This window comes from Schistocerca americana, chromosome 1 (assembly GCF_021461395.2).
Source record: "Schistocerca americana isolate TAMUIC-IGC-003095 chromosome 1, iqSchAmer2.1, whole genome shotgun sequence".
In the NCBI taxonomy this organism is placed as follows: Eukaryota; Metazoa; Arthropoda; class Insecta; order Orthoptera; family Acrididae; genus Schistocerca; species Schistocerca americana.
In genome coordinates, this window is record NC_060119.1 from 1046999975 (window position 1) to 1047021481 (window position 21507).

A 21507-nucleotide genomic window follows, 5' to 3' on the forward strand; every position below is an offset into this window, starting at 1 on the left:
TTCATACATTGACAGAAAAATTGAGACAATCAATGTAAGATTAACGTAATTGGATAGTGGTGTCAAAGCAGTAGCTGCAAAAGTTGAATCTAAGCTCAGTAATAAAATCCAGCGAAGTGAGCATACAATCAACAGAGGGTCACTGAATTGGATAACATTGTCAAGGCAGCAGCTATGAAAGGTGAATCTCACGTGCGGCGGTTTAACGACAGAATGAACTCAGATACTGAGGAGACAAATTCAATGATCAGTAAGGCTCTTATGGAACCTGTAGACATCCAAAAAAGTTGGATGAGGAAAAAATCTACTCCTGTAAATATTGGGGAAAGAATAGTTCGGAAGAAGGCAATGGAAGCCTTGTGAAGTTAGTCAGTGTAATAAGTGGAAAGGCTGACGAGCTTGAGGAAACTGTGTATTTTATGTTCTACCTCAAAGGGTGATCAGTATGCGACTGCATACTGACAAAACGCTAAGTCATAGAGGCATGGAAAGCTATTTGCTACAAACTACAACTTACAAAACTAGTGCAGCTGGAGCATGAATGGTCTCTCACTGAAATTTTTTAAACCTTAACAGTATGTATTAAACAGCTCTCACACATGACAACGAATGGTGCAGGGAGAAGAAGAGAAAGAAGAAAGGTATACTATCACTAATTTCATCACACGCCACAGTGCTAGTGAATTAGATATAACAAATGGGATCAGTGAAGATCAACTGTGTATACTGGGAAAGCTACCTGTACATTTAATGAAGGACACCATAGACGTTGGAGACAGTGAATTTGAGCAGACACCTGGTTCAGTGGAGCTAACATTTCTGAAAACTTCGAACCCAAAAAATTACTTGCCAAAAGAGATCATATGCAGAAATATTACGTACGGCTAACACACATAGACGAGATAATGCTCTAAGAGGACGATTAAAAAGCACAAACAGTAGGAAATACATTAACATTATTAGGCCACCGTTAAACAGTGTAAACAGCAAAGGCGAAGCCATTGACATTCAGTATAAAAAGCTGAACACATTACCTCTGGAGTAATGGTCTGCGAACACCACAGGCCTGCTCGCAAAACATTGCCATGAGGACGAGTCATAATATGCAGTTTGGATGGTTTATCACAGACCAGTGTCTTGAATATCAGAGAATATTCATGATCAAATAAAGGTTTCGAATATATTTTAATAATCATCGATATGTGTTCGAAATTTGCCATGGCCCTTTCCATGAAGAGAAAGACTGGGAGTAAAGCTGCAAAGGTGTTTGAACAACTGCTGCAGACTGTGACGAATCGGCGTCTTCACAACCTACGAACTGACCAGAGAGCTGAATTTTACAATAAGTATTTCATGTCGATAGGGGAGCGATATGGAATAACGTTCTCCCAGAGCAATGTGCTGACCATATGCCACTCCATATCCACATCCAAAGACACCTGTCGGCGAAGGATGACACATCAGTCAATCAGTACTATTGGGCCTTACAAAGCCTGTTCCAATGGAGAGAGTTTCAACATTCTCCCAAATGAAAGCGAGTATTATGGACCATCTGAACACAACCATAAAAACCCGTATGTGGATGAAATTTAATCACTGTGGTTAATACACGTGGCTAGACATTCTCCCACAAATTATTTGGGAGTGTAATCGATCTGAACATCAAATGATTAATATAACCCCATTGATGTACATGACAATGTGCTTCTAAATACAGCATACAGTTGTGTTAAGATGGTGAATTCATGCAAGCAGAATTGAATTTAGGTGACATGGTGCTTATATCAAAATAAAGAACTGCGTTTGAGGAGTCTTACCTCCCAACCTGATCAAAGGAGATATTTAGTGTCCAAAGAGCAGCAGACAATCTCGAGAACTTACATCTTAAAGGTCAGTGAAGGCAAAGCAATTGTAGGGAATTTTTCCACAGAGGAATTACAGAAATGTTCTGACCTGTTCCTTGTAAAGCACGTGGTAAGCCGTTGCGGGTACAAGGCTTTAGTGAAATGGCTCAGCTTTTCATCATTGCAAAACTGTTGAGTGAACGGTCGCGATTTGGTATATAACTGGGTGGGCAAACCTCAGGCAGTTCAGTAGCGTAGAATGAGTGCTAGAGAGCACATCAGAGGTGGCAGTGATATTCCTGAGAAACTGTCACTTTTCGACATGGCAGGGTTCGGTTTTCTTCATATTGTTATCACATTCACACAGTTCACTCTACCTACCCCGACAGGCTTCTTGTCTGTGTGTTGTCCCTTCACTCTGTCTTAGTAGGTAATATCTAAGTGCTGCAAAGCAGTGTTAAAGAAATCTCTACCTAATACCTACCAGACAAAGGCCGCAAAACTCTAATTCAAAATCAGTTCCTGAAAGTTAGTGATAAATATCGGACGTCCGGGTTCTACCTTCTTGTAGCAAGATGTTTAAAGTTCTGTTGACTGTTTATTGTCACTAAGACCCGTGAAATGGCTATCAAGTCCGTATTTACGTCTGTACTAATATTGTGTCTGCAAGTTTACAGTTATAAAGATATGTTACACATATTCCCACAAAACCAGCCAGAATTTTGCAAGCGAGATTCGAATATTCTTCACGATCTAAACAGGCACTGACCTGCAACTTCAAGTGAATTAAACATTCGGTCGATTCAGTGGTCTTCCTTTACAGAAGTATTCACTATACTACTCCGTCACGAATGGAAAACATGACATCACTCAAGTCGCTTTCTGTTAGCGATAATCGAATCGAATTTATGTCTCTAATTCTCAATTTTACATACTATTTGCGAAGAGTGATCCGACATGATGTGTTCGGTACAATGGTTCGGATACGACTCTCCTAGGCAGTGGCCTCTTATAGACAGCACCCCTCTCTCCACGTGGCAAGCTCTCAATTCTGATTGGCTGTTGATCTGAATGACCAACCAGAATATGCTTTCTAGATGATTCTCGAGGCAAAATCACAGTTTAGAAAGTGATTTTACATAAACAAAACTTCAATGTGTTACATTAGATTTAATTATAAACGGAATTAAGTATGAAATAATTCCTAAATTAAATAACAAACTTATTCCATTCCCAACTTTTTCTGGCTGCCTTTTACAAAAGAATTCTCACTTAGACATATGTCACATAATTTGTGGCTCTTCCGAGGAATTTTTCTCACGGTTTGTATTTCACAAAGATCTTCACAAAATAAAACAGTTCGAATTTTCATATGTCCCTCATTCATTCTCTCAATCACTCCCACGCACTCGCATAACTAAATATTAATTTTAAAAGTTTCCAATATTACGTCAAATAAAAATTACAAATGTTATGGAATAGGAAGGTAGGGCAGAGGGTGTGTTACTGTGAACAGTTCAGTGACCGGGTTGTTCTAATCAGAATCGACAGCAGACCAACACCGACAACGATAGTTCAGGTATACATGCCGACGTCGCAAGCTGAAGATGAACAGATAGAGAAAGTGTATGAGGATATTGAAAGGGTAATGCAGTATGTAAAGGGGGACGAAAATCTAATAGTCATGGGCGACTGGAATGCAGTTGTAGGGGAAGGAGTAGAAGAAAAGGTTACTGGAGAATATGGGCTTGGGACAAGGAATGAAAGAGGAGAAAGACTAATTGAGTTCTGTAACAAGTTTCAGCTAGTAATAGCGAATACCCTGTTCAAGAATCACAAGAGGAGGAGGTATACTTGGAAAAGGCAGGGAGATACGCGAAGATTTCAATTAGATTACATCATGGTCAGACAGAGATTCCGAAATCAGATACTGGATTGTAAGGCGTACCCAGGAGCAGATATAGACTCAGATCACAATATAGTAGTGATGAAGAGTAGGCTGAAGTTCAAGACATTAGTCAGGAAGAATCAATACGCAAAGAAGTGGGATACGGAAGTACTAAGGAAAGACGAGATACGTTTGAAGTTCTCTAACGCTATAGATACAGCAATAAGGAATAGCGCAGTAGGCAGTACAGTTGAAGAGGAATGGACATCTCTAAAAAGGGCCATCACAGAAGTTGGGAAGGAAAACATAGATACAAAGAAGGTAGCTGCGAAGAAACCATAGGTAACAGAAGAAATACTTTGGTTGATTGATGAAAGGAGGAAGTACAAACATATTCCGGGAAAATCAGGAATACAGAAATACAAGTCGCTGAGAAATGAAATAAATAGGAAGTGCAGGGAAGCTAAGACGAAATGGCTGCAGGAAAAATGTGAAGACATCGAAAAAGATATGATTGTCGGAAGGACAGACTCAGCATACAGGAAAGTCAAAACAACCTTTGGTGACATTAAAAGCGACGGTGGTAACATTAAGAGTGCAACGGGAATTCCACTGTTAAATGCAGAGGAGAGAGCAGATAGGTGGAAAGAATACATTGAAAGCCTCTATGAGGGTGAAGATTTGTCTGATGTGATAGAAGAAGAAACAAGAGTCGATTTAGAAGAGATAGGGGATCCAGTATTAGAATCGGAATTTAAGAGAGCTTTGGAGGACTTACGGTCAAATAAGGCAGAAGGGATAGATAACATTCCATCAGAATTTCTAAAATCATTGGGGGAAGTGGCACCAAAACGACTATTCACTTTGGTGTGTAGAATATATGAGTCTGGCGATATACCATCTGACTTTCGGAAAAGCGTCATCCACACAATTCCGAAGACGGCAAGAGCTGACAAGTGCGAGAATTATCGCACAATCAGCTTAATGGCTCATGCATCGAAGCTGCTTACAAGAATAATATACAGAAGAATGGAAAAGAAAATTGAGAATGCGCTAGGTGATGATCAGTTTGGCTTTAGGAAAAGTAAAGGGACGAGAGAGGCAATTCTGACGTTACGGCTAATAATGGAAGCAAGGCTAAAGAAAAATCAAGACACTTTCGTAGGATTTGTGGACCTGGAAAAAGCGTTCGACAATATAAAATGGTGCAAGCTGTTCGAGATTCTGAAAAAAGTAGGGGTAAGCTATAGGGAGAGACGGGTCATATACAATATGTACAACAACCAAGAGGGAATAATAAGAGTGGACGATCAAGAACGAAGTGCTCGTATTAAGGAGGGTGTAAGACAAGGCTGTAGCCTTTCGCCCCTACTCTTCAATCTGTACATCGAGGAAGCAATGATGGAAATAAAAGAAACGTTCAGGAGTGGAATTAAAATACAAGGTGAAAGGATATCAATGATACGATTCGCTGATGACATTGCTATCCTGAGTGAAAGTGAAGAAGAATTAAATGATCTGCTGAACGGAATGAACAGTCTAATGAGTACACAGTATAGTTTGAGAGTAAATCGGAGAAAGACGAAGGTAATGAGAAGTAGTAGAAATGAGAACAGCGAGAAACTTAACATCAGGATTGATGGTCTCGAAGTCAATGAAGTTAAGGAATTCTGCTACCTAGGCAGTAAAATAAACAATGACGGACGGAGCAAGGAGGACATCAAAAGCAGACTCGCTATGGCAAAAAAGGCATTTCTGGCCAAGAGAAGTCTACTAATATCAAATACCGGCCTTAATTTGAGGAATAAATTTCTGAAGATGTACGTCTGGAGTACAGCATTGTATGGTAGTGAAACATGGACTGTGGGAAAACCGGAACAGAAGAGAATCGAAGCATTTGAGATGTGGTGCTATAGACGAATGTTGAAAATTAGGTGGACTGATAAGGTAAGGAATGAGGAGGTTCTACGCAGAATCGGAGAGGAAAGGAATATGTGGAAAACACTGATAAGGAGAAGGGACAGGATGATAGGACATCTGCTAAGACATGAGAGAATGACTTCCAGGGTACTAGAGGGAGCTGTAGAAGGCAAAAACTGTAGAGGAAGACAGGGATTGGAATACGTCAAGCAAATAATTGAGGACGTAGGTTGCAAGAGCTACTCTGAGATGAAGAGGTTAGCACAGGAAAGGAATTCGTAGCGGGCCGCATCAAACCAGTCAGTAGACTGATGACCAAAAAAAAAAAAAAAAAAAGAAAAATGGAATGAAAGATTTTGGTTAATTGATTTTTAGGAGCTGAACTTTTCATAATAGATCCAAATGATGTTGAAGGTTAATCTTTTGCCGTTACTAGATCAGTTTCGAAATACCAGCTTGGTTTTTTGTGATTTTATTATTATTTTTATTTATTTATTTATTGTTCCGTGGGACCAAATTAAGGAGAAGTCTCCATGGTCATGGAACGAGTCAATACATGAAATTATAACACGATATTAGAACAGATAAAATGAAATATAAAAAAACATATTCACGTGACAAGTCGTAAGTTTAAATGAAGAAAATCAACAATGTAACACTGGAATTTGCTTAATTTTTTAGCTCTTCCAGGAGCCCCTCGACAGAATAGAAGGAGTGAGCCATGAGGAAACTCTTCAGTTTAGACTTAAAAGAGTTTGGGCTACTGCTAAGATTTTTGAGTTCTTGTGGTAGCTTATTGAAAATGGATGCAGCAGAATACTGCACTCCTTTCTGCACAAGAGTCAAGGAAGTGCATTCTACATGCAGATTTGATTTCTGCCTAGTATTAACTGAGTGAAAGCTGCTAACTCTTGGGAATAGGCTAATATTGCTAACAACAAACGACATTAAAGAAAATATATACTGTGAGGGCGATGTCAGAATTCCCAGATTTTTGAATAGGGGTCGACAAGACGTTCTCGAACTTACACCACATATAGCTCGAGCAGCCCGTTTTTGAGCCAAAAATACCCTTTTTGAATCAGAAGAATTACCCCAAAAATAATACCATACGACATAAGCGTGTGAAAATATGCGAAGTAGACTACTTTTCGTGTTGAAGTGTCACTTATTTCAGATTTTTAGGTAAAATATTCTATTTTCGAAACTATGATAAATAACGAAATGAAATTTGGATGGTATCATTTTAGCAATAGCAAAACGCAATGTGTTAAGTATGGACAAAATCAGAGAATAACAGATGCAGTTTATTTAGGTTCATAGAGAGTATACTTATTCATAGCATCCCACAGGCGGGTTGAGTCACTGCCTCAGGCGGCATCTGACATACGGATGCGTCAGCTGCAGCTGCGTTGCAACTAAAGATAAAAACGTATGCCTGCAACTACTGGACCGGAGGCGCTCATGGCTCCATTCTTTAATGCAGCTGTGATAACACGAAATAACTTACTATGCTACAACTTGAACTGCATATTCCTAGATACAGCTTCTGTGGACCTGGAACGAAACTAAATAGCGTCTGGCTCATGGTGATTAAAAGATTAATCTACTTGATGAAAGCTGCTACAAAAAAAAGTTTGTCCGAACATCACACTGCATTTCTAATTTTAGCCGATAAAGCCAATCAAATAAGTCTAAGTGGGCCAGAGGGGACATAGGCATAAGAAAATGTATTGCAGTATTCACAGTCGATAGAGCAATACATGCCAAACTTAAAACTAGGTGCTAGAATAAATTTCAAACAAATCATGAATGCAGCTCACCTTACACTAAAAAAAAAATTAAAAAACTTACAAGCTGTAGTAGCAGCAAGAAGTATCTGGAAGAAAAAGAAGAAAGGAGTAAGAAGAAGCAGTATTAAAACGCCCAGGTTTCTGCCAATACTTAAGGCACCTGGAATTATCCTGTTCGTAATATTCCAGTTTTAGTACGGCTATTGGCAATTGGATCATCAGTGGGAGGAGCTGCTATCATAGACCAAACAGTAAAGCGTACTTCAGTCGCTTAGAAGCAATTACAAAAATGTAAAGAGCATAATAGGATGATGCAGACTGCCGTTATCAGCAAAGTAATTTAAAGTAATTTAAAGCCATACATGAAGAGAAATGCTCATTTAAGAAAGGTCCCCTAACTATACTACTGAATAGACCAGCCACCAATACTGACCTGCTTAAATTCGTCAAGAAACTCAAAAACAAAAGATTTCGTGGTGTGTTTATGCAGAACACTTTGCCGAAAATAGTTTGAAAGTGCATGGAATATGGGATTGTAAGTCTATGCGTTGCAGAAGGTTTCTGCAATGCACTGGGTCACCTGTGTTAAAAAAATAGAGTAAAGTACTCTACTTTGACTCATATTGAAATTTACGCCCACTGGAAGAATTTCGCTGCTACTTCACTATCACCCATGTGTTCTACAATTTTCATCACTACCAAGACCTCGATTCATACCTTTGTGGTAATCTTTGTTCTAATGTTTTTCACGACAAACACACAAAAACAAGCAGCATGCACATCACCATCTCAATTGAACATTAGATATGATGTCATACACTCCTGACTTTAAAACATTGTTCATCTGTATAAAGCACAAATTATTTCCCTCCAGTAGAACTAAGTAAGGAGGAATGTAGTATTGCATTGACTCGTCATTGGTTTGGAAATGTATAACAGCTTTCCAAATATCACTGAGGCGAACAATAAACTTCATGTAGGAAATGGTAAAGTTGTGGAGATTCCTATTGGCTCTTACGATATTCATGTTTCCAATGCAGTTATTTAAAACAGAAATAAAACATTTAAAACAGAAATAAAAACGACAAAACATACAATAGACTTTAACCAGAAAGGCTCATTAGGTTCAATACATGGTTTCTCGACGAGCCACGTTGTGATAAGTAATGCTGAGAAAATTTACAAGTCAAATAAACTAGTGGATATTCACTCTGTTAGCACAACCTGTGTTAAGTGTAGTATCACAACAAAAGCAAACCTCAAGGAAAGATTAATATATACTATTTACGAATACTTCTCGACAGTGGGACAAGGATACACACTCGTGAGGTACTGAACGTCTGAATGTATCTAGTTGACTTTTGGCGAGAGGAAATCGTGGTACATTTTCATTTGGAACAGCACTATAGGTCTGAGGTATAAAACCAGCACACACACCAGCCAGTACACCACTCGGGAATGAAAGTAGAATGTGGTAACATATCAGAATTACGAGTTCTTCAAGTTAGTAGGACTGAAACATCCCAATGACATCGCTTGATATAACAACTCCAGTTCAATGTAGTGATCGAATTACTTGCCAGGAATATACTTCCCACAAACCATTTGCTTTGGATATGTTCAAAATTAACAAAGAGATAAGAATTCTGATTCAACATGAAGATGGTTTAACAATTCTGCGCACGATTTTCCTATGCTTGGAAGGCACATTTGAGGCAGTCAGAAGCAAAGTGACATAAGTTACTTTTTTGAAGAAAATGAGATAAGTGCACATATATGTTCTAGAACTTTAATTCTGTTATGAGAAATACATATACTGCTTCGGCACTGAGGTTTTGGCTCGAAGGAAAAGTAATACAAGTGCATTGTTTACGTTCGTTGTGTTGCTCCTTGTTCCTGTTCGTGCAATTATTTGCCATAATGAACCAAGGTGAGTTATTGTTGATTTAATTATACAAAGTTAGTGTCTTATAGAGTGAACTTATTTAGTAAATAGATTGTGAATACGTAGGAAAATAGGTATAAGATGCAAGTTTGGTTTGTATGTTAATGTGTGAGGTTATGATTCGATTTTGGACAATGTTCCGTGCTGCACTGTGTACATTTTCGTATCCAATATAGGAAACGCGCACTTCTCCTAAAATAGTGTGGGGTTGTACGTAAAAAGCATACGGGTACTTTTCCTAGGAAGTAGTGATAGTTTTATCAGCTTGTGATGTACGCTAAATTGTCATATTACATGAGTTATTGTGTAGTTAAATACCAGATGAAAATGACGCAATGGTGTTTGTTTTATTGTAGGTGAGTCCAGTTCCGATTTTTCGCATCTGTCTGCTTCAGGACATCGGATTGTGATCGTAGTGATAGATTGGAAGAATCACTAGTAAAATCAGCATCATCTCAATCTTCCGATACTGTGCTTTCTACAAGTATTTTGTCAGCAGAACTCTCTGTGTCAGAAGAAACCTCATCTTCTGCTAATGGTACTTCACCAGCTGATGGGAATTCTAATCGAAGGGGAAGAAAACGCTTACGAAATCCAGCTAACCATAGGCGTGAGGTCGCAAAACGGCTGCGAAAGGCTGGGAATTCTATGTTGTACACAGAGGAACAGAACATCAAGAGAAATGTGTAAGACCATTCAATCACAAGTGTCGATATCAACGTAACAGCAATTTTTCAGAGAGAAAGCCGTGAAGAGCTATTTACTGCATATTGGGCTTGTGGATCATGGAATTTACAAAGTGCTTTTCTTGGAGGCTGTGTTGAACTGAAAGAACCAAAGCGAAGAAGGTGAAATGTCACAAAAAGGAAACTTTGTACTGTTATAAAACTTAATGGTGTATGCGTTTGTAAGGAGTTTCTTCTAAAAACATTTGATATATCAGATGTTCGCTTCAGTAGAGTTGTGTCCAATAAATCCATCAGCAGAGTATCACCGAAGGACCAGTCCGTCCCCGGTAGCTGAGTGCTAGCCGGCACGGTAGCTCAGCGTGTTCGGCCAGAGAGCTGGTTGGCCTCTGTAATAAAAAACTGAGTGAAAGGATCAACAACGAACTTGAACGGTTGTCATGTGACGTCCGCAACGACCAAATACAACGATCAACAACGGACAAAAAAAAAAAAAAAAAAGTGGTCAGCGCGACAGACTGTCAATCCTAAGGGCCCAGGTTCGACTCCCGGCTGGGTCGGAGATTTTCTCCGCTCAGGGACTGGGTGTTGTGTTATCCTAATCATCATAATTTCATCCCCATCGACGCGCAAGTCGCCGAAGAGACGTCAAATCGAAAGACTTGCACCAGGCCCTCGTCACACGACATTTAAAAATTTTTTTTTTTTTTTACCGAAGGACCAGAGTGGGCAAAGTGCACCATCAAACAAAATACCTGCTGCTAAACGACAGGTTGTTGAAGAACATATTCAGTCATTCCCAATTACATCTCACATTACAGCAGGATTCAGAACCCTATCAAAAAATACCTCCCTGAAAGCCTCAATATTTCTATAATGTACCAGCTTTACTGAGATATGTGTGTGGAAAGAAGTGAAGACCCTGTGAAGGATTGGACATACCAACATGTTTTCAACACCCTTGCCGGCCGCGGTGGCCGAGCAGTTCTAGGCGGTTCAGTCCGGAACCGCGCGACTGCTACGGTCGCAGGTTCGAATCCTGCCTCGGACATTGATGTGTGTAATGTCCTTAGGTTAGTTAGGTTTAAGTAGTTCTAAGTTCTAGGGGACTGATGACCTCAGATGTTAAGTCCCATAGTGCTCAGAGCCATTTGAACCAATCAACACCCGTTTTGATTTGGGTTTTTACCGTCCTAGTACTGATACATGCAATAAATGTGACAAGTATAAGAATTTGTTACGCAGCTATGACGCTGATAGAGATGAATCAAAAGAAGTGCAGCAAGAACAGATGCTCCATCACCGCAAGGCCGAACGTCCACGTCAAGAAAAGAAATCTGACAAGGAAAGAGTATTAAACCAGAATAATGTTGTGGCGATGTTTTGATTTTCAGAAAACTTTGCCATGACCACGCCTTTTTACCAACGAAGTGTACTATCTTTGTCAATTGTGGACTTCTAATCTTGGCATTCACAACATAGTGTCTGACAAGGCCAATATGTATATGTGGGATGAAAGCACTGCTCGTAGAGGTTCACAGGAAATCGGTTCTTGTTTGTTGAAATTTGTAAAAGCTTTGGATTGTGACGTGAAGCACATCATAGCTTATTCAGATTGTTGCAGTCAATAAAATTGCTCTGGGTTTGAGGACGCATTGTCATCTGTAAAATTCCGACGTTTCGGCGGCTGTTGCAAGGCGCTTTCCTCATGGTGTATTGCTAACTGCTGAATGAGCATTACTTTGGATACTTATATACTATGGAGGAGTGCTGTCATTGGATGTGAGGGTCAGGAGGAAGGGTATTACGAGTTCATTTTATTGGTCTTTGTATTGCGTGTTGTTATTGGCGGAAATGGGCGTTTTCCATTGGACTGCTTTCCATTGGTGGAAATCGGCGAATAGGATACCGAGCGGCGACTACAGCGTAGCGTTGTTTACTAACTGCCTAGTATCGACTAGGGCGCGTCAGCACTCTGTGTGCCCTCGGCCGCTGTGGCCTACCGCGCGCCTGTTGCTCTGCAACGGCTGTCCTTCCGCAAAGCCGTCACAGCTGGCAGCCAAGACGTTGGGAGTCGGTACCCGTCTTCTCTATTCATATTGTCGGGTGGCTTGGCTATTTCAATAGCCTCTCTAATCTTCCTCCTCAAACTAAACGGCTGTTTCGCCAATATGCGGGCCTCTCGAAAGTCGATCTTCATCCTGCACTGTTCCTGATGTTCTGCCATCGCTGATTTGTTGTATTGTTTGAGGCGGATATATCTCTCGTGTTCAGTTAACCTTGTGCTCATTGGACGCCCAGTCTCGGCTACATACACCAGTCCACATTCGCACCCAATTTCGTAAACTCTGGCGGCATGAAACTTGTCAATTGTATCTTTCGTCGAGCCCAGAAAGTACTTCACTTTGGTGTTGCTACGAAAAATCGGCTTAATGCCTGCCCGACGGAGAATTTTGCCCAGACGTTCAGTAACCCCTTGTACATATAGTAGCACGACAGTGTTCTGTGCTTCGTTCTGCATTTCCCTGTTGCCCTCCTTCGGCGCCATAGTTTTTGTATATCATCCTCATGTCGTAGCCATTAGCTCCAAAAATCGACCTGAGGCTCTGTAGTTCTGCTTGCAGGTTGTGTTCATCACTGATCCTGTAGGCTCTCTTGGGTAAAGTTTGCAGGGCCGAAGTCTTTTGCGTAGGATGGTGGTGGGAGTATGCATGTAGGTACCTGTCCGTGTTGATGGGTTTCCCATAAACTCTGTGTCCAAGTTTCCCCTTAGGCTTACGATAAACTTCCACGACAAGAAAATGCAATACCCCGTTCTTTTCTATCTCCATCGTAAAGTGATTTTTGCTCTGCTGCTGGTTGAGATGTTCTGGAGCTCTTCTTCTCCGTGTGGCCAGATAACAAATGTGCCATCAACATATCGTAGCCAGCATTCTGGGCGTAATGGTGCGCTGTTTCTTCGAACGCTTGCATAAAAATGTCTGTTGCGGCCGGCGAAAGAGGAGAACCCATATCTACACCGTCCGTCGGCTCATAAAAATCCCCTTTCCACCTGAAATAGGTGGTCGTCAAACAGTGGCGCACTATCTCGCAGATATGGGATGTTTAGGAGAGTGGAAATCTCGGGTACAGACGTATGACACAAGTCACACCCAATCACCTGACCACGTTCGAAGTCTGTGAGTTCTGCGGAGCGCCCCATTCTGCTCTGTCAAGATGTCTAATGACTACTGAGGTCGCTGATACGAAGTACCTGGCATAAGGTGGCAGCACAATGAGCCCAATATGAAAAGGTGTGTTTTTCGGGATGTCTCGATACTTTTGATCACATAGTGTAACTTGATTCTGCTCTCAGGCGAATTGTGATTTGTATCTAGGACTTGGCCTGCCAGTGCTCTGAACTTGTATGGACTACTGGAACTGTGTTCACAAGAAAATATTTAGAATTTCGTGCTTGTTCTTATTTGTCTGTGGAATTACAACAGGAGTAGCGATGAAGACAGTTTCACGTGTGTTTCTTGCAGATTTGACGATGATGAGCAGTCCGTCTTTGGAGGTAGTGTGTCAAAGTTGGCTGCAGCAGCAGCTGGACTGGTATTGCAACAGCAGAAACACACAGCTATGGTGGACAGGGTGTTAAAGTATTGGCACAGCCACAGCAACTGCCAGCCCATCTGCCACCCTTCCCTGCCTATGGTGAGTCTGTAGAGGACTGGGAGGCTTTCGACGGGCGCTTATGATACCATTTCACCAAGTTCAAGGTAAAGGACGCTGATACCATTAAAGCCCTTTTTCTTTCGTGAATTTCGCTTCCCATGTATCACTTGTTAGGAAAGTTGACACTACTTCAGGAACCCCTCTTCCTTTTCGTTTGATGAAATTTGTCGCCTGTTGTCTTATCATCGCCGGCATATATATGTTTTTTCCCCGAGAGTGGAGTTTTTTTAGTGCAGGAAACAACCTCATCAGTTGTATCGTGCTTGGTCTGTGGAAGTTCTTCTCACTGTTGTACCTGTTACGTGGGCCAAAGTGGGCAGACGATTCGATGCCAGATTTCGTGAGAGTGTGGCACTGGAAAGAAGAGACATGGCTGATAACCCTAATTTTGTCCCCCCGCCCCCCCCCCCTCCTCCGACCTGATTTTGGGGACCGGGGTCCGGATCTGCCCTGACAATTAAAATTAATTCAAAGGACGAAAAGAGGAGACTTTAGGATTTATTGTTGAAGATGATAATTTTTGTCACCAGAAAATTTTTCGCGACTTCTTGCTCACTCAACAAGTGGCAAGCAATGAGACACACCCAGTTTTAGGAGATTTTTGAAAACCGCCTTCTGAGCAGGAGATATGGTGAAAACCCAGGAGAGACACATTCAACCTAGCGGTTCCATCCTATTTTTTGACAGTATACTAAACAATTACGAACGGTTTAACCAAAACTCTGGCCACCTTTACAGCATTTATAGAATGTATATCTTGCAATATTTTTCTAACATTAATGTATGCCATTTATGTCGCTTGAAATTAGTTTTTAAATGTCTTATAAACACTTTACTCTATACCACATTCATTGTGCTGCTAAGAAACCTCGAGGCGTGGCGCGTTATGTCGCTCCTGTCTAGAGCCTGTGTATCGGGAGAATGACTCATGTGTGCACAGTGACAGATGGTCTGAAGCGGATTCAGTCGAGTATGTAGTTCTAATTTTCACCTGCTAGAGGACAGTAGTGCACACAGACATTCAGGAAACAGGCCAGGAGAATGTTTTTGTGAATTGTTCTGTTTATTTCTTGAAGGATTTTTTGTTTATATATGTTTGTACATGTTTTTAGTAGTGTGAATGATGTACAAATGTGGTCTAAAGTAAGAATGTAGATCACTGTTCTACTGAACGCTGTACGAACTAGCGTGAAAATTTTTTAAGGCAGTGTGAACGCATACAACGGGGAATTTTGTATCATAATATGTTAAGTAAGTTTATGGTAAAAGGAAAGCTAATTGGAGTCCAAATGAAAGTAGTTTTTAACGTAAAGTATTAAAAAAAATATCAGAATGTTAAATATTTATTTCGCGAAAAAGTACAGTTCAAAAGTGTGTTATTTGTTGATTGGTTACTCATGAAACACGCGGACCAACGCGGGAGAATAAAGTTTTTCTATTGGCCTTAAAGAAAACTTACCAATTAGAACGGAGTATTCTTCGCACGTCTTTTCTCTTGGAGATATGGAATGCTTACATCTGTGTAAGGGATCGGAGCCCAGCCTTTCAATGGTAACAGTCGTGCGTAGTGCGTGCTCCGAAGGAAGTTATAATTTGCGTTTTAGTTGTGCTATATGTTTCAAAAGTGTTTTAAAGTGAAGCCATATTCATTCCGGTGTGTTTCTTAGAAAGAACGGATTTTTTAAGTAATTTTGTGTATGAGAAAAGACAGTAATTCTGCGTGGCATATTGCGCAGATCGGTGGCTAAGAACTTAAGTGCGTTAGACACTGATAAACTTAATACTATGACGAGCATTTTCATTTAAGAACAATCCATGCTTAGTATCTGTTCAGATTTCGGGAAATATGTTACCGTAAATTTGCTAACGTGAATGAAAGGGTTTGTGCATGACTGTGTTAGGATTAGCACGGGCCTGGCAGCAAACGTGTAATTCTCGATTTCAGAATAAACTGAAGTTTTGCCAGTATTTCCACCGTTCATTCAAAATTAAGACCTTTTCCCGATTCTTAGAATAGTTGCGTTGTATGCGGCCTGGTGTGAGTTGTAGTACGGTAGGTTTCTGCTCGGCTTTCCTACCGGCGATCTCCTGTAACGAATTCACAGGTAGGTGCAGATAACAGAACGAAAGGAACCGCGCCGCCGCAACCTGTATCAAAATTTCATCACATAATGACTCCATATATTTACGGTAGCGATTGTGGCTACATTTAGACTACGCAATTAAGTTAATAATGGTAAATTATAATTTTTACACCAACTTGTTAATCCTGGTTTCATGCATTATGGAAACAAAGTTTAATATTCCGATGTGCTTCATGATAATTAATGATTTTGAATTAATAACCTCCAGAAAAGCTGTGCTTCATTATTATTGCTATTTGAGTTCGCTGTACTTTTACGTATACATAAAAAATTTAGGTTAACTCATTCTTTTACACATTGACCATAAAAATAGAAGGCACTGGCTGCCCATTGTGATGTAATGTAACTCTTGTCACAGTGACTTTTTTAGCTTTGTATGCCTCCGGACGAAACTGTATGTTATTATAATGACTAATTGAATGCCTTATATTTTTTATCTTTATGCATATAAAATTTCTTTAACTTAACCCATTCTCTTACATATGGGCAATAACAGTAACGGACATTGGCTATTCAGTATGACGTAATGTAACACTTAGGACAATGATTTTTTCGATTGTGTGCCTCCAGACAAAATTGTGTTTTATTATAATTACTATTTGAATTCCCTTTATTTTTAAGTGTAATTTTTTTAGCTTAACCTTTTGTTTTACATATAAGCAGTAAATAGAGGGCATTGGCTATCTAGTATGATGTAAACCGACGTTAGCTGCATGGATTTGTCTCAGTTGGACTAATGCTTGTACATGCCTGAGTTATCGTTATAATTACGTTCAGTCTACATGACTACTTACAACGGTATGTAATTGTAGAAATATATTTGTGTACTCTGTGACATAACGTTTGATCAGTATCCTGTTTCTGTCTCTTTTTCATGTATTATTTGTATTTATAGCACTGATGATAGTTGCATTGTCAGTTGAAATCTAGATCTGTAGTTCAATTAAAAAGGCAGATGATATTACAACTGAGGCTGACCTTATTTCTGACCTCGTTTGAGACTTTGTTCACAGCACAGCATCCACCACATTGGGGGGCCTCGTTATACTTGCTGTCCAACTGGGAGGCCGAACGCCTCGTTCAGACCTTCAAGATGCAGATGAAAAAGTACATTGGAGTGCTCTGGCAGCAATTCCAATTTGTGAGAAGATCATAGTGGATCTGTTGCATGAGCGCCAGCTGTGCACAGTGGTGCACCTCCTGCTGCTGGCCCATCACCCACTTCTTGCACCTCAATTGCCACACTAACAACAGTGTTTCATGTCTGAGTTCTCGCTTTTGGCTTCTCTGAACCGTGGGTTCTGGCAATTGTCCATGGTGAGTAAGGTTGGTACATCTTCATGTTGCAGACAAGTGACAGGTTGTTAGCCCATCATTACAACAAATTATACTCGTAGGTGAGTGACCACTCTCCACCACCTGCATGCACATCTTCTGAGCCAACCCACCTGTCAGAATGTTATTTTCCAGCCTCTCCACTGACTATCGGGGCAGTTCCTCTTTCCTTGGTCCAGCCTCCCCCCTGTGCTTCGCCTTTGTCTTCAGCTCCCTCATCTGCTGTCTGTTCCAGCGACCTGCTGGATTATCAGAGGCTGGTGGCAGATGAGGTCCTTCAGTGGGCAGAGCTGCCGGGTAGACATGGGACCTGCCTCAACACTTCCCTGCTCCCGCCCCTGAGAACCCAGCACATCCAAATGCTTTCTGTGCTGGCGCCAGCACCACCAGCGTCTCACTGCAGGGTGTCTACTCACAGCAGAGACATCATCACAGGGGCCATTTTCAGCCCTACAGTTCTGTCTCGGCTGAGGGCGGCCCTTTCCAATGTCCAGGAGACCATGGACGTCAACTTCTTGCATACCACAAGGCAGCCCCCAGTACAGGCTCCCCGCCGCTCCGCCCTAAAGACAGAGGACTGCGGCAACCCACCGTTTTACCACTAGTCTCGTACCGGCCCCACCGCCGTGGCTGCCACAATATTTCGTGAGGTGCCTACATAAGCAGTTGTTATTCAGCTTGCCTGCGCGGGCACCAGGCAAACATCAGAAGGCCACACATCGCCTTGGGTCCCACGTCCGTCACTGACAGCCAGCACCACCTCGAAACACCGATAGACAAACTTAGCTTCATATAACCCTGGAGTTGTGTGACCTCTCTCATTTCGTTACTGTATTTGCTCGTAGTAACTTGATTCCATTCTTGGGACAAATTGTGAACTGTCCTGGACTTGTTTTTCACTTTAAAACGCTTAGAGCGTTGTAAGTGTTCTTATTTGTGTGCAGAATTATAACACATGGCTAGCATTTTGTGTGAGGAATCTTACAACGTATGTATGCTTAGCTTCTTTTTATTTATATTATTCAGGAGCATCTTCCATTCCAGATTTCGTTGTATATGTATAACTAAAATTTTTATCTAACCACTGAGGCAGTTTCTCCATCAATGCTCAAAAATGGTGTTGCTAGATGGAGTTTCTGTGCAGTGTGGAAATTGACTGTCACTGGCTTTTTTTCAGAATTTGTCGTAAGCTTATTAGTTCTGAACCACTGTATTCAATTTTTGTTACAACTCTGGCTGTTTCCTGTAGGCTGTGTGCATCACATGGTCTAAATAGAGTTTTTGTATTTTCTGCGAAAGTACTATGATCCCATTAGTTATTTTTTCTGCTAGGTCATTAACATCAAGAATGAAGAGAATATGCCAAAGAACTAACCCCCGATAGACTCCATAGCTAATTTTTTGTACATTACTCTAAAAACGAGAAAGTTTGAGTGTGTCTACATCTTTGTGTTTTATTTAAATGATTTGCTGACGATCTCGAAGGTAAGAACAAATTCACCTACTAGACAGGCCTCGAATTCCACAACTGTTTAGTTTCTGCAACAGAATATCATGATCAACTACATCAAAAGCTTTGTTAAGGTCAAGGAATACACCAGAAACATTTTGTTTATTATTTATGGCAATCAAAACTTCATTTGCGAAGGCGAAAATGGTTTATTGGGTTGACTTTCCAACTGTGAATCCAAGTTGCTGTTTCTTTACTTAAAAGGATGTTAGTCTTCTAAGAAACAGTTTCTCAGGAATTTTATAAAAACCTGAAAAAGCCGATACAGGTCCGATAAGAATAACAAGCACACTGTTTCTGTCCTGGACGAGATATGTCTAAATAAAAGCTGAACTCCAAAATAAGTAAGTAAGGATTTCAGTTATCATGTAGCCCAAGGTGTTACTTCATCAGGTCACTTATTGTCTATCAAGAACTACAAGAAAATTGTAACAGAAGGAAGGTTTATGCACATTACATAGGGACATTCATTTCCTTATTATCTGTATGAAGTTTGGAATGCCTCTGTCAGATAGATGACACCAATGACAAGAGTAAACACTTCCAGCATTTTCAAAAGTTGCTTTTAAATTACATTGTCTCTAAAAACACACGTAATAACAAGTCCAGAAGCAAAGACACGTTTAACAACAGGTACTTGTATCAAAAACTCAGTTACACTCAGTGATGCATTCAGATACACAGAAGAGTTATATATCAAGCAAACATAAATGGTAAAGTTTACATCAACAATCAGCAAATAAAAGCCTATCATTCTGCAGCGTATTTAAGAAGGTAGCAAAGAAAGTCCCCGTCAAAGATATCACAGCGAAATGTGATAACATGAGAATTACTGATCCTCAACATAAAGCAAATCTTTGCAAGCAGTTCTATGCACATGCCATAAACAGTTTACCAGTCAGTTATGAAAGAGGTAACCCCAAGAAACAGTAAAACAAATACATTTTCCCTCCTCTTTCTATAAATATGGAAAACCTCAGACGAAATCATTCATCCTGTAATAAGTTTAAAAAAAATGTCTTCAGTAATTGATTTGAGTTCCAGAGTTCATGATAAAGAAATGCATTGCAAACATTCAGTACCCTTTGCAGGTATAGCAAACTCATCATTTTAAAAAGAAACTGCTCTTGAAATAGTGAATAAGAATGAAACTGCTACTGTACTTTTTTAAAAAGATTTAAGCAAAGATCATGACATTTTGGACCATATAACAGAGTCGTAGAAGCTCCAAGTGTATGCCATTACAGGCACTGCTTGAAAATGGTTCATCCCTTGCTAGACAAATAGGAAACCAAAATCAGAAATAAAACATGAGCAAAAAATTACTAGGATATATTTTCTAGATGAATAAAATACAAACGAAATTGCTTCCACAAGGATTTATTCCTGAACCAGTTATTTCCTCCTATGTGTAAATGACATAGAACAGAACACAGTGTCACAAACAAATAATTTTTTTACAGATGACACAGGCTTCTTTCTAAGAGGAAATACACGAAATTGACTATACAATGCTGTAGATAGAGCGGCAGTCTAACTGCACGACTGGTTTGAGGAATTTTTTTTTGAGTCATCAGTCTTCTGACTTGTTTGATGTTTCTTGCCAGAGCTCCTCTCCTGCGCCAACCTTCCCTTCTTGGAATAGCACCTGAAACCTATATCCTCAATTATTTGCTGGATATATCACAACCCAGCTCCCTCTAGCACCATGGAAGGTATTTCCTGACGTCTTAACAAATGTCCTGTCATCCTGTTTCTCCATCATGTCAGTTTTTTCCATATATTCCTCTCCTCGCTAATTCTGCAGAGAACCTCCTCATTCCTTGCCTTAACAATCTACCTAAATTTCAACATTCTTCTGTAGCACCTATAGTGCGCCAGTCTGGATGCGCACTGCCCGTAATTCTATGCTTGAGCGAACTCAGGTAAGCCCTGTTTATGTGAATAATTTTTATTATCGGTTTATGTTAGAAATGTATACTAAAATGTGTTTCTTTATTGTTTGTTACATGTATTCGAGGAAGTTTCTGGCAAAATGTTCCAGTGATGTTCCTCCCTCTCACCCCCCTCCCCCAATCTGCGCCTGGCGGTGCGGGGCACTTCATCTGATACAGCCGGCGTCTGTTACCAGCGAGAACGTCGCTCCACCATTATTAAAATTCTTTGAATTTATTTTTTAAAGAATTGTATTACAATAATAAAACACTCAATTCCTCGTTAAAATTCTGTTGTTGTCTAAGTCTTTATGTGACTAGGGCAATGAAGATATGTTTCCCTGAACATTAACTTCGCTGTAGTGTCTGCAATAACTTCAAGTTGAAAGGCAATATTGAGATGTATAGTGAAAAAAGGGCCTAATGAAATTGCTTAAGACATTTCTCATAATTAAACGCTGTTTTCTGAAAAGTTTCAAATCACGCAATTCACGAAGCTGAAGCACATGCAATTTTTTTCATGAATCTGATTTTGGGACGGTTTTGAGGGAAAGTGCCTTAATAACAGTGATTTCAATAATTTCAGAGAAGCAAAGAGTGATAAGTCATAATTTTTGAAAAGCGCTTCGTGATGTATAATTGAAGAGCTCAATTATCAAAAAGTGCTTGAGTCAATTTTGATCTACTTAGTGGCTAATTATCGATCTCTTGTAAGCTACGTTCGTTTCGCAAGATTTTAACTATTGCAGCAAATCAGAAGGGATTTTAAAAACTAATTAAAGACATAAATC